The following is a 5,842-nucleotide window of genomic DNA, read 5'->3' on the forward strand; positions in this document are numbered from 1 at the left end:
CATAATGAAAAATTCTCAAACGATAACGATACTAAAACGATTTCTTGTTTAGCATTAGGTCTTATACCCATATATATGTAACTAATATAATATTTGTACTTTTATACAAATATGAACTAAACTTTTCTTTTTTAAATATCTCTTTGTAAAACAAAAGAACCAGAATTCACTTTACTTTATGTTTTCTTTAATATTCATTTATGAACTTGTAAATATTATAGTAACAATTTATACTGGAACATCAGAACTTAATATTGCTTACCATATATAAACTCTACAGATTTCTTCTGAAAAATTACAATCATTATACACTTACTTCTTACAGACACCATAATATATACTTATAACTTTCATATGTAATAATATACATAACTAATTATTCTTTTCTCACTTAAAATTCTTATCTATTTTTTATTTTTTTGTCACATTTAATGTTTATATCTTTTTAATTTATGAAAACTTTATTGGTCTTTTTATGTTAAAAAGTTGTTGTTTTTAATACTTATTTTTTATTTTTTTTAAAAAAGAAATATTTGCGTTCTTATGATTTACCCAAATATTTAATAAAATAAAATAAATAAATAAACTACAAACTGTAAGTTCGAAACCAAAATGTCTTCAGCGTTTAACTAATAATTTATGTACCTCACAACACAGTATTGTATAACTTTTAATTCTTTAGGAATATCATCTGCTCCATATCATACAAGTATATGTCCAACCTCTTTGAATCATAATTAAATTCATTTTATTAGTCTGTCAAAATATAATATAGTATTTTACATAGTAACAACAAATATAAAGAATACATTTGTCATTACAAAGCAGACATTGTTATTAATTCATTATTACTCTATTATAGCTATGTAAGTACTCACCTAGAATTTGCATTCATAACTTACAAACCACAAAACATTACTTATATTGACAGGCTGGAGAAAGTACAACATATTTTTTAAAACATTTGAATTTCTGATGCTTTCTTACATTTCGTGAGATTACTTAGCATTAGGTCTTATACGCATATATTATATGTAACTCATATAATATTTGTACTTTTATACAAATATGAACCAAACTTTTCTTCTTTAAATATCTCTTTGTAAAACAAAAGAACCAGAATTCACTTTACTTTACGTTTTCTTTAATATACATATATAAACTTGTAATAATTGTAGTAACAATTTATACTGGAACATCAGAACTTAATATTGCTTACTATATATAAACTGTACAGATTTCTTCTGAAAAATTACAATTATTATACACTTACTTCTTACAGACACCATAATATATACTTATAACTTCCATATGTAATAATATACATAACTACAAACTGTAAGTTCGAAACCAAAATGTCTTCAGCGTTTAACTAATAATTTATGTACCCCACAACACAGTATTGTATAACTTTTAACTCTTTAGGAATATCATCTGCTCCCTATCATACAAGTATATATCCAACCTCTTTGAATCATAATTAAATTCATTTTATTAGTCTGTCAAAATATAATATAGTATTTTACATAGTAACAACAAACATAAAGAATACATTTGTCATTACAAAGCAGACATTGTAATCAATTCATTATTACTCTATTATAGCTATGTAAGTACTCACCTAGAATTTACATCCATAATTTGGAATCCACAATACATTACTTATATTGACAGGCTGGAGAAAGTACAAAATATTTTTTTAATATATTTGAATTTCTGATGCTCTTTTACATTTCACTTGAAAGACTTTTATTCTTTCTTTTTTCACTGCTGGTTTTATATTTTTAAACTTATTTGAATTACTTTTAGAATAGCATTTAAAAATAATATATTGCTTTTTTTACCATAATATGTTATTATTTTTTTAAGATGTTTTTTTAAATTAACTTAAATTTATTGTCTTTTTCTCTTTAAATATCTCTTTTTACAAAGAGATATTTAAAGAAGAAAAGTTTGGTTCATATTTGTATAAAGAACTAATATTTTATGAGTTATATGTATATATATGAGTATAAGACCTAATGCTAAACACGAAATCATTTTAGTATAGCATACTTGAGGATTTTTCATTATAATCCTAAATTTACATAAATATTATGTAATAGAAAATATATTATGTGAGTATAAACTACATTTCTCATGATATAAAAAACGGAGAAGAATACATATAAAATTATAATACAAAATGGAATTACAATAATGTGTACATTCATAAGAGGTATTTAAAACATAATTTGCATCCAGGTAAAAATAGTTTGCTCATATTTATTAGTACATTTTTGTTTTTATGATCAGTATTATTCTGGGAAGTGTTCATTTCAGGGGAGTGTCTGCCTTCCTGGAGGTGGATCTGGTGAGTCCGAAGTAAGTACTGCTGTGGGTATGGTGTCATTGGATTTTTCCATCACAATAGTGAAGGTAGATTTCAGAAAGTCTTGTCTCCCGTCTGTTCTACATTGTATGGCGTTCTGGAATGGTCTTCTGTGGCAGTCAGTAAATATAAATACGTGGCTCGTGTTGAGAAGTTCTTTGTGGATAAAGGTTTTCTTTGGACTGTGGTGGATGCCTGGTGTTTGTCTGATGTCTGCGAGTCTGAGTCGTAGGTCGTTGACGAATGTCCCCTTGTCCTTGCATGTTGAGGCAGTGAAGAAATCGCTCGGAAGCCTAGTAATTTCTGCTGGCAAACATTTGAGTTCGACTCGCACAGCAAATCTAGTAGTACTATCGGGAGAGTATCTACCCTCTCACTACTCATATCTTGATCTGCACTTGGGTGAAAATAATTTTGTAGTATGTACTTATTCTGAAAATAAAATTCACAATGAATATACAGGAAAGTTATTGCAACCTACCTTATGTATCTAAATAAGAACTTATTACTGGTGTTTATGGAGTTGCTATAAAACTAGTTTGAACTTGACTCAAATATAAATGGGAGCTCATTTACATACCATATTATTTAATTGAATTCGGTGATAAGAATCCTGGAACAAATGTATTAATAAGTCCCAAGTATGTCTATATTTAATCGTTTTTCTGTGCCATTAGTTTACTCATTAAAAACAATGTTTTGAGTATGTCCAATGTTTGCAGACAGGCTGGATTTCCTCCCTAGGGAGTTATCTAGTTCTAAATTTGTTGCAACAGAGAGGGAAAACATTTTCGAGAAGGGAATATGGAAGTCTAGGCACTTACAGGGCTTATGCTCTGTCATAGGCTGGTTTAAGTAGGCATTTTACACATTGTAACATTCTCCATTCTGCCTATGTTTTAACATCACATTTCCTCAACTCTTCCATCTGTTTTCTTTTGTGAAGTCAAAGAGCTGAAACTTTTATCATTTGGGTGAGATTTATTCGCCTGAACCAATTCACCTACGACGCAAATTCAGTATTCCCTTCTCAAAAATGTTTTCCCTCTCAGTTGTAACAAAAATTGTTTATGTTGGTGACTACTCTTTGGTGTTTGTAGCTTTCTAGAATAAATAAATGTAATAATTAATGCAGAAAAAATATTATAGTAATGTTCATACAAGAATTACATTGGTATACTTATTTGTATCCATCGACAAATTTGTTGTATTCATTTCATGTTCAAAGGGCATATTTTATTTAAAATTCATCAAACTTACTCTGTTAAGATTATGTTCCAGGCATTTTTCTTGGCTCTTTAATATTCATGGAGAACTCCTTATTTTAAATCACACCCATGTGACTTTTAATCTGAAATGTTGTGTGTTATTTCATAAAATGTCAACTTCAAAATAGGTTAGGATTTGGTAAGGTAACCTAATAAAAAGTGTGATAATGTCCTTACAAGACAAAATGCGTCACATTTTACACCCTTGTAAATAAAAAAAATAAAAGGATAATTGAATCCAATAAAAGCATTTTACTTTGGATACCTTACGAAATTTTAATATAGAATTCAACCAATTATCTGCAGACACAATAAATAGGTTAGGATTCCTTGGAATCTATTACGTATAAACAATGTTATAATACATGTTTTGAATTAGAAAAATAACATTATGATAGATGCTTAGCTTTTTTCTTGTAGCTTATAAACATTTGCTCTGTTATTTTTATATGATTCTATTGTTATTTACATTTTAGTACATACCTGATATTTCAAGCGTTGTCCCGATATTTCTTCACGAACTTTGTTTCAACTCGACTTTTTAATAGTCTTTGCCCTTCCATTACATAAATCGTCATGATTTTTACAAAATTAATCAATATTTCGACATTTTCAACATTCCGCACCACGTTTGCACTCATTTTGACAGCCAAACGGTCACCGCTTCGCGACAAAAACCGTTCGAAAACAGTTCGCACCGCTGTGACGGCCGTCCTGCAAATGGCGGCACCGTTGCTTCGACGTTACGTTCACGGTCAACGCTCTCTAGGAAACCAGCGCCATTGATTTACATAGTCAACGTTTTAATGACGTCATCCGCCGTCCCGTGACGGCCGCTTTGTGACGGTACCGCTGTCTTAGGAAACCATAGCTTAACGGTAGGAATGCGTTCATCGGATTTATTTTATTTTTACATTATGGAGTTTTGATTGTGTGACTTTGTGCAGTGCGATTATTTATCAAACTTTTTTTTATTGACTTTTAAAAAAATGAAGTGATAAGAGAACGGACGGAACTCTGATGACACTGTCATCAAGTGGAGGCGATACGGTTTGCTTGGCCAAGTACTGCGGATGCCTCTTGAGAGCTTAACCACGCTTGCTTACTTTACAAGGCTTTAGGATCTTGATGTCCTGGAAGCCCACTGCTGACTGTTCGTCGGCAGTTCGTGTCAGAACTACGGGACGTGAATTTGACTTGAAAGGATGCACATGAGCTGGCAGTTGACAAAACTGGAGAATCTTTGTTGACACGATACGCTTAAACCAATAATAAGAAAATTTTTGTGTTTTTTTAAAATATTTTTTATTTCCTCTTTTAATCACTATAAAAAAAATACCATAATATTTTGTATGGAATTTTTTATTTTTTCTTATGTTACACAAAAAAACTGTCCATTATTTATTATAGGAGCAAAAATTCATTAACATTTTCTTGTATACCCACGAACAGGCCATGCCTTTGTGCGATTTTTGTTTACTATTTTTACTATTAATATGTGCTGTGTTATTATGCTTTATTTATTGAGTACTCTGTTTTATCACTTATGTTATTTTTATTGAAAAAAAAAAAAAAAAAAAAATAAAAAGAACTAGATAGCGGATATGGAATGATGATGATTCTTTTAAAGATGCATATATTTCACAAATATGCCTTATATCCATTATATTGAATCACTTCAACATCGATTTTTAAGACATATAGACTGAAGGTTGGGCTTATCCAGAGACCAATATACCTATTGAGTTAGAAACTACCTTAAATATATCTTCTCTTCAAGACCGTTGAAATAAATCTGACCTTCTAATCCTACTTGAAATTCTCAATCCATTTTATGATGCACCTGAACTACTGAGCTCAATAAAATTAAATATCCCAACTAAAAACCCCAGACAAAACTTACTCTTTCATACCGATAACCATTGAACTAACAACTATGGTTATCATTCCTCTATGCCCAGAATTCTTAGGTCTGCCAGCAAACAAACCAGTCTTAATTTCTTTTAAAACAAGTTGTCTTTTTTCAAACGATCACTGAATCAAATTCAATTGTAAACGCCTCTCTCCCGCTTCCACTCCCACCAAGTCTACTATATACCATTGTGTCTTTCTACTTTCCTTCATAATAATTTTCTATGTATAAATTTGTTCTTAAAAATGCCCATTGGGCGTACATATGAATAAATATCCGTATTTACTTCTA

The sequence above is a fragment of the Micrasema longulum genome, unplaced genomic scaffold, assembly GCF_059751315.1.
Source record: "Micrasema longulum isolate JH-2025_06_02 unplaced genomic scaffold, ASM5975131v1 h1tg000254l, whole genome shotgun sequence".
NCBI classification, from domain to species: Eukaryota; Metazoa; Arthropoda; class Insecta; order Trichoptera; family Brachycentridae; genus Micrasema; species Micrasema longulum.